Genomic DNA, 12,582 nt, shown 5'->3' on the forward strand with positions numbered 1-12,582 from the left:
AACAAAGAGACAAGATTACATACTTGTATAAAAGTAAGCAAAATTATTATCCTTTAATTACCCCAGGTTACATTAGCACATTACTACAGATTATTTATGAAATAATCTTCAGAAATTTTTGCAAAGGATGTAGTAAGGCAGGCTGTGCTAACTTGCAGATTTCTGACATCACATTATCAGTATGCCAGCAGAAAGTGAGTTTTAACACTTCAATAATGAAAATTTATCCCAAATTCAGTGGCCTTCATTGTCTTGAGTCAGAAACCTTTCAAGCAGCACTTGAAATCGGTGTTATAAAGACTGTTAAAACTGGCAAAGCTGAAATCTGTAACTTTTCCAGATACACTATAAAACAGCTGGGCAGCACAGAATATCAAGAGGAACATACTTACCACATCCCTTTTTTGGCACATCCCTTCATATTGCATATGAAACAGCTCTAATACAAAGTTCTGATGGCATGACTTGAGACTTTTACCTCCCCCTTTTTAACAGCTTTCTGTTTAGTAAAGCTCAGAATGACATACAATACTTGATTTTGTTACTCTAATTAGCTTGAGCATTATCAATCAATACTGTAATTACAGTAAGTGAACAAAGCTTTGAAGGCTGAAATGAAACATTTGGGTTGGATGTACTCAGTGGTAAATAAAATTTTTTGTTAAATATTTTGACTGAAGTTACACAAACTGGTGAAAAAGTTTGGAGGTAGGCTGCATATGTTCATCAGGCCTGGGAATGAGTGAGGAGAAGGGGAAGAAGAATGGGAAAAAAGCAGAGAAGACTCAAGAGTTCAGCTTTTGTGTAGGGACTTCCTGCTTACCAGGTATTTGGCATTTAAGCAAACAAGACCCAACTTATAAAATATTCATATTCAAAACTGGTTTTGAAGGTCTTATGTCCCATTGTCTTTTTTTTGTTTTTCCACACACAAAATCTACCAGAACTTTTTCCTGCATTGTTAATTTAGATTGAGGTTTAAATAAAAAAACTGTAGCTAACAAAAAGCTAACCATTTCTCCAACTTTGAGTACAAAGCAGTTAGAAATATGAAAATAAGATGGATCATTGCCAACTCTACAATACAGAAAAAAACAGCTCTTTAGAATAAATTTTCAGTTTCAAAACTGAACTTCAAAAAGAAAAACTTTGAAAAGGAAGCTGGCAACTAAACAGCCATAACATTAGTTATTCTCAAGTTGAAATGTAAGCATTAGATTAAAAACACTCCCTGCTAAACAAGTTATTTCACAGACAGTGAAACTAATGAACCTGGTTTCATATGAATTCAATTACAAGGTTGGGGGTCCTATGAGGATTCTGTGATGTTTAACAAGCTCACCTTACTGCTTCTCTCAGCTGGAGCCATGGTATAACCTCTTCACTATCCAGCTGTCTGCTTCCACAAAACCCATAGAATTCAGTTTGAGACTTCCACGCCTGTAAAATTTGAATGAAATCAATTAACTTCCAAAATGTCATCACCTAGACAAGGAACAGGGTTAAGTACAACAAGCATTAATACAATAACAAACAACATAAACATTGAGGTTTGGGGTTTTGTGTTTCTTTAAAGATAGTCATCAAGCTTCAACAAACTTCACTGGGTTTTTTGTTACTGTATGCACCCTTTTATTCTGCCACTAAGCACTATGCTTCACACGCTCTTTCAAAAACCACTCCACCAGAAGATGGTTGGCATATCTGCTTCCCAACACTCCACAAACTGCTCATCTTACAGAGCTTCCCCTACCATTCCCATGTAACAACATCCCGTCCTTATTCAAAAAAGCACAAAACTGAATTAAAGCATGCTACATTAAACTAAATGCCCACTCTCCTACCTGGTAGGAACTATTACAGAATGCATAGGGAACAACATAATACAATGGCAAATACAACAATAAACAACAAAACTCTCCTTATCTTTCAGAGACTCAAAACCTGCTTTACATCTGAGAGCAGTGGGTTTGTGTTTAATAGCACTTGATGGATTCTACCCCACCCCTCCCTGCGAAACTGGGCAGGTGCTTTATTACAGCATGTGAATTTTTAGCATCGAGAACATACTGCAGCAGAGCTGAATAACTTAACTATGTGCTGTGAGAAGAACCACTTCCTCTTGTTTGTTTTTAATCTCTTGATAATTTGTGCATCTTCTCATTCACCGTCTGTTCCAAAACAAGAACCATCATACTCCATTTACCTTGCCTCAAGCAACTCAGAATTATTTTCCTCCCTTCCTAGCTTCAACTCAATTTTGTTCTAATCCTAGTCTATAAATCCTTTTGCAGAGATTATTCCACAGGCTTTAGCATTCCTCTCACCCATCTCTACTCATTTTCTGGTTTGTTCTATTCTACTTTCTTAGGCCATTTTGAGAGTTCTTTCACTACTACTGCACACTAACAACGCTTTCAAGCAATATTTTACTTTATAGTTGTGTAATGTTCCATCATACTGACCTAACCCCAAAATGAACACTGATGAAAAACAGTCCATGTACATACATAAACCACCTAATCTTAGCCTGTATGAAGCAGAAGGGGATATATTAATCAGCTGTGCCCCATATGGTCATGCAACTCCAGAGTCCCAGCATTTAAAAAAACCAACAACAATAACAAAACCCCCCACACATGCTTTATAGTACTGTTGTCTCCACAGCATCCTAATCTGACTCCTAACTGCTTCTAGATTAAAGAAATTAAAGAGAAACTGGAGCACACAAATTAAAGACAGCTTGTCTGAATTCAACAGCAACATTCAGCAGTAAGGAAAGATTTATGTTCATTACTTTGTTCACTTGGCACATTCTCAACCATCACTGTACAAGCTCAACAAGTGATTTAACTTTAAATCACAGAATACACATAAAAATCAACCTGTCAACAGAATTCCAGCAAAACCCAGTTATGTTTAAGCAATGGAGAAACATATCAGACAGTAATCAATAGGATAAGAGCTTACAGAAATGGAAGATAAACTACGTTTACTAATGTCGCAGCCCCATTAGCTGTAACGAAATTAATGCAAATTCATTAACAGTTTAACTTAAAATCTCCACAATAACAGACCAACTAACCCTTAACTCTGTGGTTTTAAAATAAATCTGCATAGATGAAGCTCCCAACGCTAAATACAGAAATCTCAGATGCAACACATGGTTGGAAAGTACAAAAGTTTAGAATTGTTCAGTAGTAGGAAGTGGATGCAAAAACGTCACCGTGTATATAGATACAAGCCTTGGTTACAATTTAAATATGCTATCTAAAGGAGCACAGTTGCCATACCAATACATTTCAGAGCAGTTTCTTTTTCTCAGTTTCTCTTAAGACTAAGAAAGTAGAATTTTGACAGTACTTAAGGATCCACCATTTCAAGCTGGAGCCCCTTTGAGCCCCTTTGCTGTTGTCTCCTTAGTTACAACAGTAAAACTTCTGGGGCTGACTATAGATGAAACCACACAAGCCTCTAGTTTTGCCACGACACAGCAAAACAGGATTACTTTTAATGATGGATCATTTTGGTGATCCGGTTTACAATGTGACCTCTTGAACATTTTCCCAAGTAAATTAACTACAGACTAAAGCAGACAACAAGCAAAATTTCCACCAGCCCCATGTTAACAGCAAGCAAAATGACAGCCTGCAAAAAAGCATTTAAGAGACAGTTATATCACAGAAAATATTTACCTGTCTTTTCATTCACATTATGTTAAACCACTGATAAATTCATTTTTCAGCATTAGAGTTTGGTTTTTCTAGTTGATGAGTTAACTAACCATTAGCAGCACTCAACCCATGTGGCTAATTATGGTTCTAAAAATGCATTTTTCCCTAATTATACCAGAACTCAGCTACGCCCCCAATATTCCTTTTATGCAATGCAGACATTTACCAGTAAATAAATTCAGAACAGATCCTTCTTTCCACAGAAGCTCATATACCTATCCCACAAAACACTGCCAACAGCCCCTAATGGAGATCTGCAGGAGCTGTTTTGTAATATCACATGCATCCTATTAAAAAGCTTAGCAACAGCATTGTGATTCAACCATCTTTAAAAGATGGATGAATAGATCTGTTTAGAAAAAGAAGCATGTTTCAGAGACACTAGTTTTTCTTTAAGCAATTCACCCTATTCAAAAAGTTTCATTAGATTACACACTGCATGTAAGACCAGCCTAGTTCATCTTACCCTAATGTGTGTATTAGCTCACTTTAGAAAATGAAGCTTCACGGTCCCATTTAAACAAAATGTTGAAAAACTATCAATGCAAAGACTTCCATGCATCATCAGTCCAACAGACATAAAAGCTGAAGCAATCTTCACTGGGACTTGTCTGTCCACAGACAGCTAACCATTCCTGTCTCCCTTCACGATAAACGGAGATTCAGCCAACACAGATAAGAGTCTGTGATAAAACAAATTGCACCCTAAAGCAGATAGCCTAAGAGATCAGATGAATCATTTTGTAAAAGCACATGCTTTCATTTTCTGTAACAGGAATTTAGAATGAATAGTTCAGTGGATGCACACATTATACACATCCACCAGACAGATTAAAGTTTTACCCTGCTTCTCCTTTCGCTCTCTTTTGTCTCAGATAAGTAACAGCATCTATACCAATTATTTATTTACTACATAATTGTATGTTGATGGTAAGACTTATGTTAATTGCGTTCCTAGAAACACTAAATCCAAAATCTGACATACACGGAATATGGAGATGCAGAAGCAATTTTTTTTTCACTCTGGAAAAGAATTTGTACAAATCATCAAAATATGAGAGCAAATTGAAGAACATATTAACTCAGTAAAATAAACTGCAAATATAATTTTTTTAAATTTTTTCCAATATTTCCTCCCAAATTTTATCTGCCATCCTAATCCTATCTTTACAGGGTAATCTATGAACCTTTAAAAACAGCCTGTCTTGTTACTATATGACCCACTACTTGCACTGTTACACCTTTACTTATGTGTCAACCTGCTTGCCCCCAAAGGACTTTTTATCACCTTTCCTCTGGTATAAGGGAGCACCAACACACTAGAAGCAGGTAAAAGGCATTGCAAGAGTGACATGTGAAAAACACATACACTCAATGCATATCATATGCCCTGAAAACTTATCACACAACTCCTCCAGCGTATTTCAAACTTCTGAAGCTCCTAGTATCCAGTATTTCTTGAATATTCAAGACTCAAGATATGGGAGTCAGTCTCCCAGGAAAGTGTATTCTCCTTCTGTTTGCATACAGGTGTCATGATCCAACGGAGCTCTTCTTCCTCCACCTTCCTATGTCCTTCACAACTACCACTCAAAGGTACTCAAAGAAACCATGGCAATCTACACTCGCCCTACAGCCAAACATTTTTTACATGCAGCATTTTTGGCGGGCAGAGGAAAACAATTCACAGAGGCAGCAGTGTTACAACTCAGCCAGTAGATATGCAATGCCCTCTAAAGCTTTATTTTCCACTTTATGTGACTGCACCACAGCATACACACATATCTTCCCTTTCACTGATGACAAACCCTATAAACTCTCCTGTTCCCAGTGAGTTCTACAATAAAACACTACAGGAGATTTTTTCAAGGTGTACATGCATTTCTTTCATTTTCCTGTTAGGCATCAGTGTCCATATCCGGCCCATACTGTGTTACTGACATGTCAAGATATATCAGCAAACCTCTCTACTATTCAACACTGACTACCTCTAAAATGATGAAGATCATGATGAAGAGTTTTCAAGTAATGCTGTGTTACAAACATAAAAAGAAGAATTAACCTGCAAAACCTAACTGTACTCATTAGTTTTAAACAGTTTGTAGAATTTTGCTCTGAAAAGATACAAGAAGTGCCAATTGCTGATGAAGTTTTGCCATGCTGAACATTTGGGAAATCTCTAATGAAATATGTTTCATCATTTTAGAATGTATTGCAGGCATTGGAGCTACTCATGCCTAGACTTAACTCTTCTTAGTATTGAAGTAAAACCAAAATGCCAACAAGAATTCTTCAATTCTAAGGTCCATTATTCAGTAAGCAGCCAGTAGCAGAAATATTTGGCAGGTCAATAAACTTGGTAAAACATTGCCCCTGGACCAACAAAATGTTGGAGGATGGGAAGGCAGCACTATTATAGATTTGAGAAGAAAAAAGTTACTAACATCATTTTGTAACAGAAAATGATGAGAGCCTGAACGACCTGACTTCTAAGAGCAAGACATTTTGAGGTAGATCAAATGCATGAGAAAAAGAAAATGTAAAAGATACAATGCAGGATTCTGGATATCATCAATTAAAGAACACATTTATTTCTTAGATAAGGAATTCCCAAACTTTCAGATCTACAGATTGCTGTTTACCGTCTCTTTTCTTGAAGACTAGTGCAGTAACATCAACCATAGACAATATAAGCTTTCCTCTTTCACACAGTTAAGCTGTGATAAGTGGTCTTCAGAAAACTAGCAAAGAGCAAACTAAAATTTGAGAACTATATTGTAGAAACTCCACCTAATAGTTGGTATCTGTGTGAGATTCATCCTCCATACAGACAACTTAAAGAAGCCACTGGATCTGAATTGGTCCTTCAAGGCCCCCACTTTTAAAAGTCAAAAATGTCTATTTTCTTTTTCTTTCCAAGCAGGTGAATGAGAAAAAACAGAGACTACTCTGATGTACAGACTCCAAAGCAACAGTAAGGCGGTAGCAGTAACAGCGGGATGATGAGCTCCAAAGCTATTAGGAGGAGAGGCACTAAGACTGATGGAACTATGAGCCACGGACAAACCCATCACAGTAGTTACTGGCACTGGTTCCAATTGTGAAATATGTTAAAAGCCCAAAGTACTTTCACAACCTTGCAGATAAATCGCTGCAGTTCACAAGGTACTTTCCATTTCTAAGACGAGGTATTACACAAGACAAATACAAGTTGCCCTACAGATTCAAGAACTCAGCAATAGCTTTACACCATTTAAAGTCCTCACACAAGCCACAGCTCCAAAAGCAATTAATCTCATGTTGTATCTGTTTTCCTCTTATGCCTTCTCTCAAAGGCCAGCCTGTGGCCTTTCATTTTTAAAGAAAAAAAGCAAGAGATATTACCCTGTTTACATACCAGAGGCTTCAGCAATACAGCACTTAAGCTCTGAAGCTGCTCCTTAAGTATTATTGTATAGAAAAATACCAGATCTTGCTGAAGAGCCACATCTCATAAATTATCTTCTGCATAGTAGTATGTGATAATGACTTTAAAAGTACTTGCTCCAAGTTTTGTGATATCTGCTAGTAATTTCTTTCTGTATCTGTAAATCAGTTAAAAAACTTTGTTCAGACCCTGTGATGTCATAACATATAGAAAAATTAGTTTTAGCTGATAATCTCATGTTTTGCAGTTCCCACTGACAGAAAAAAAATTCATCAACTACAGAAAATTTGCATGGATATCTTAGTTACAGACATTCATACATTTAAGCAATCCAGATCTGGTATTTCTGTCAATAATTGTATAAGCAACAGAGATAACTCATGGTAGTTGGACTCCCTAGCCCAAAATTCTACTTTTCCAAACTTGATAAACAGTATCCAAGTAGATTTTTTGAAGATTTTTAATATTCTAAATCCCATCATATTTTCTTTTTTTTTCTTCCCCCAAAATAGCTGGGAACATGAACTGATGAAGAAATATTTTGCATATCAGGTGATTCATGATAGTATCACCATCTTTTAGACAGCACGCTAAATCTTTATATCTAGGAAACTTACTGCAGAACTTTGCAGAAAGCAGATAACTCGATTTCTCCACCAAACTAAACTCCTTTATAGAGAAGCTTCTTCATCTATTCCATGTTCATGAACTCTCAGAATTGTTTCACCTTTTTCCAATGTCTATTTATTAATAATAATTTTGTCATGCCAGGCAGTGCAGCTAAGACCATTAAGAGGAGCGCTAAACATTCTGCCATTAATCAGTGAACACTTCAGTGTGGCATAACATTTCAATGTTAGCCCTGTTTTAACACCTACATCTTTGTTGTGTAAATTCAGAACCACAAACATTATTTTCTTCCCATATCAAGGGAGGTGAAAGCATCACACACCATCACAAACACAAGTGTTCAGATGCAACTATGTGCGCATACTCTTAGTACCTATTACAAATAATAATAATTTCTATTAAATTTCTTAATATCTTCAAGGTCAAATATCATATGGTTTCATTTGATTAGCAATAAATCTGGTAACACAAAATTCAAGTACTGATTTGACTTAAGTTGCCACTATGAGACTGGTGTTTTCCATCTAGGATACAAACTGCTTAAATCTTGATAAATAGATTGGCTCCAACCAACAGTTATTCAGTTTCAATACCTTATTCTGATTTATAGCATCCTAAATTAGTCAGGAACAGCCAGACACCTGAAATTTGCCACGCTTTAACATGAACTAAGATTATAATAAAGCCTAGGCTATCATCTCTCAAGTAAAGTCTAGTCAGTAACTAGACAGCAGTCAGTAACTCCTTTTTCTGCAACTTTATGCTGCAGAAAACCCCACAATGATACATAAAGAAAGAAAACAGGCTGTCAAATACAGTGTAACATTTGTGTCCCATCACAGTTGTAGAAGATCACAGTAACAGAGGGATTCAGCTTTTCAGAAAGTGAACATGCACTGTTTTATACTTTGCAAGTATAATTATTTCTCATTAAGTTCTTAACATTGGTGACTCAATCAACTTATGTGTACTAGAACTCTGCCAGGGTGAGTTATCCTAGAGTTGTAAGGGAATATACGTTTTTTTCAAATCCTCTTAAGCTCTTACATAATACTGTTATGTGTATTAAAACAACAGGTACTTTACATTATTATAGCAGCTGTAGCCTTTCAGTTAAGTGCTTGAAAATAACGTGACACAGAAGATGGGCAGAACCTCGGAGGCTACTAAAGTTAAGAGCTTATAGAATTTAATATTACTACATTCATCATAAACTGCAGCTCAGCTCTATATCCCTGATCTGAACCATGTTTCATTGGTTTCTTATTTTAAGGCACAATCATAAACACAATTAAGTAGGAATGGGCAGAAGTTCACCAGTAAGTTTTACAGCTACAGTATTTCAGTGAAATTTTGAGAAACCAAAAAAGGAAGTGCATTATTTCATAAGAGACACATTGTGAGGAAAAAACCTATCTGCACCAGGATACTGTGCCCTTGAAAGCAAGGCAGGCCAAGCAAGACAAAGGTGCTACTTTGGCATTACAGTTCCCAGTGGGATAAAAGGGACAATGATACACTGAAGGTGTAGACTGCAAAAGAATTATTCAAGTATGATTCAAAGACAGTTAGAAGAGACCAGGTTGGTCAGAACAGTGCACAAGATGACTACTGCAAGTAAAAGAATATCTGCTGTACCATATTAGCATGCACACCCTTAACATGATATTTCTTTAAAATAATCAGGAAGCAGATTATTTATTACAGTGCAACTACCCACACTACATGGCAGTATCAGTTCTCATAGCACAATGATTCAAAGAACAGCAGTAACCTGTAGGGTGTCCAGCACTCAAACTGAACTTTCTTGCTTCTCAATGGGTAAAATGACAACAAAAACCATAACACAGTAAGTACATTTAAGATGCCATTCTGCCTTTTCTCTGTTTGTCATGAAAGCCTCAAGTGTAGATCATAAAGATCCTCTTAAAAGAGCCAGATGAATGTGCTGTCTTAGATGCTACCTTGCCTACCAGGCCAGGCTCCAGCAGTCAGGTTAGCTTCCCTTTCCTATCACTTGAAAAAAACACGTCATCCTTCTACCACTTTTTTGGTCATTTAGGATATTCAGGAAAATTAAGAGACAAGACGGGACTTTCTTCTCCTTAGTTTTTATCATTAAGTCCTCTAATCTGGCTGTTGTATGCACTAGAAGTCAAAGGGGCAGACATTAATCTAAGTAAACATTTTGACATGTTCCACAAGGTAAAATTTGATTGCACTGTTTGGCAATGATTGTTAGTTCTTATTTGTTTCAGATTCCTTTGAAGGATCAGCAATAGTACAAAAACACCCACGAGCCAATTTCCCACTTTCTGTGATATATCTGCCAAAAAAGTCCCAGGATTCCTTAACCCAGTTCCTAATGGCGCATGCCTTGAAAGAAATGTTTAACTGCAACACAATAAACATTTGCTTGTAAACACTTCTATACAGATTTCACTTTGCAGAGATTCGTTCAACTGGTCCTTCCCCAGAGCCTGAAGATCCAAATATATCCATAATAAACAACTCCAAAAAAGCAGCAGATATGACTAAGTAGCAACTGCACTACAGAGGGCAGGCGTAAGCATATTTGCATGCACTTCATTCATGCTAGATGGCTGAAAATCATACAATACGCTTCAGCTGCTCCAGGAACTGTAATGGTACCACCAAAGAAACAACTGCTTTGCCCTCATCTGCTCATAACAAGCTCTTGGAAGTGAGATGATCAATAAGAAACTATCTGTGAATAAGCAAAAACCCAAAGCGTGTATCCCACATAAAGGTTTCTCCTTCACAGGTATACTAGCATCTCCTACCAATAAAAATATCCAACCTGAAAATAGGTCACTTTTGTCACCAACCATCCTCTGGCCAATATAGGGGGTTTTGCCCTAGTGGATGATCTCCAACACTTTACTCAGTCTACTGAGTAAAGCCCTACTCACTAAAATAAATAAATAAATAAATAAATAAATAAATAAATAAATAAATAAAACCCAAACCAAAACAAATAATACCAACCACATGTATCTGCCCTTCAACTATTACCACGACTGCACATCAACTATTTTTAAAAGTCATCTTCCACTAATTTAAGCATCTGGGTGCAAAACTTACCTGACAATAAGCACAAAGACCTCTGTGCAGGACCTTGCTAGTTATTCTACTAATTTCTATACTAATCTCTAGGCAGTGAATTGAACGTAGTAAGTGTGCTGACAGCAGCACGGCACGTACTGACAAAGAACGAGGGATACTTCCAGCCTGTCAGGAGGGGCACGCTCCAGCCCTGGGCACAAGGAGACCAAGGCAAACCTGTTGGCTACGCACCGGATTCCGAGGGGCGAGATGCACTGTCATTCCCCTAAAACGCACCCGCGGCCGGACCGCGGGGCTCTCGCCTTGCTTGTTTATTTTATTCTCCCCTTCCCGGCAACAGAGCACTGGCGGCGGAGCCGGCGCGGGCAGCAGCAGCAGCGGGGGAGTGGCGGAGGGACCGGTGTCACCCCGGTCACACGCGCGGGGCCGGGTGTCACCGCGGTCACACGGGGCCGTGCCGCACGGACACTCCGCCGCGCCGAGGGCACGGCAGGCTCCCGGCAGCCCGCCGTCCCTGCAGGAACACCTGCATCCTGGGAGCCCGCTGTCCCCGCAGGAACACCCGCGTCCGGGGAGCCCGCTGTCCCCGCAGGAACACCCGCATTCCGGGACCCGCCGATCCCGCATGAACACCCGCATCCCGGGAGGGCGCCGTGCCTGCAGAAACAACCGCTTCTCCGCTCCCTTCCCCGAGCCCTCCCCTCCAGCCCCGCCGGCATCGACACACCGACCTTCGGTGGCGGCCGGGAAACGTCCCCTCACCGCCTCCTCCTCCCCCTGGGCCGAGGCCGCCATTGGGCTCGGCCGGCTCCGGGAGGGGGAGGAAGGAACCCACCACACCCCACCGGCCCAGCCCGAGCCGAACGCGGCCCAACCCCGCCGGCAACTTACTGCCCGCAGCGGCGGCAGCGGCGGCGTCTCCTCGGGGCGCCGCGCCCCGCGCCGCCCCCTGCATGGGCAGCACCCGCTGCGACTGCCCTCGGGAGCGGCGGCGGGGACGGGGAGCTCGGCGGGGAGGGAAGGAGGGACAGAGGAGAAGACGGAAAGGGTCCAAGAGCCCAGCGGGGAAGGCCGGCGGGGCTGCGGCGGGTGGCGCCCCTCGCCCGCGCTGCGCTCGGACGGGACCCGGCGCTGCGGCCGCTCCCGCTGCGCCTCCGAGCCGCGACTGACAACAACGGCCGCGGCTCGCGCGGGGCCGCGAGGGGCGGGGCGGGGCCAACGCTCGCCCGCGCGCAGCCGCGCCTGCGCCGCGCGGCGGGAGGGGACGGGAGGGGACGGGAGGGGAGGCCGCGCGCCGAGCGCCGAGCGCAGCCGCGGCGGGGGCCAATGGCGGCGGTGGGGCCGGGCAGCGGATGGGGGGTCTGAGGGGAGCCGGACCGCCCGGTTCGGTCCGCTCTGGGTTTCAAGGAGGTCCTGAGAAATTCCCCTTAGACATGTGAAAAAGAGCGGAGGGCGAAGTGCTGAAGGTCGGAGGTAGAGGGTGAAGAAGCCCGTGCGTCCGCCACCTGCGTGGCGGCGAGTTGGCGGCACCCTGTCCCTCTGGAGGGGACGCTGGGCTGGAGGGCTGCTTAAAGTCGTGAAAGGGCCAGGCCTGTGATTCCTGGGTAGAAGTAATAGAGTATAAATGAGACTACACCGATCGCAGAATCAATAAGATTGGATTAGACTTGTGAGACTGTCCAGTCCAACCCGTGACCGAACACC

General features: G+C 41.0%; 1 protein-coding gene across 1 annotated transcript in view; it reads right to left on the reverse strand.

Annotated features, from left to right (window-relative positions):
- Window positions 1–12,076, reverse strand: part of SNRK (SNF related kinase) — a 39,821-nt gene extending 27,745 nt beyond the window's left edge. The window contains exons 1-2 of the mRNA XM_030969885.1: window positions 11,770–12,076; window positions 1,343–1,440 (exon numbers count right to left, since the gene is read on the reverse strand). The gene's annotated coding sequence lies outside the window, so the exon portion shown is untranslated. The remainder of the gene's footprint in view (window positions 1–1,342; window positions 1,441–11,769) is intronic.
- Between the last annotated feature and the right edge of the window lie 506 nt (window positions 12,077–12,582).

This window comes from Camarhynchus parvulus, chromosome 2, assembly GCF_901933205.1.
Source record: "Camarhynchus parvulus chromosome 2, STF_HiC, whole genome shotgun sequence".
In the NCBI taxonomy this organism is placed as follows: Eukaryota; Metazoa; Chordata; class Aves; order Passeriformes; family Thraupidae; genus Camarhynchus; species Camarhynchus parvulus.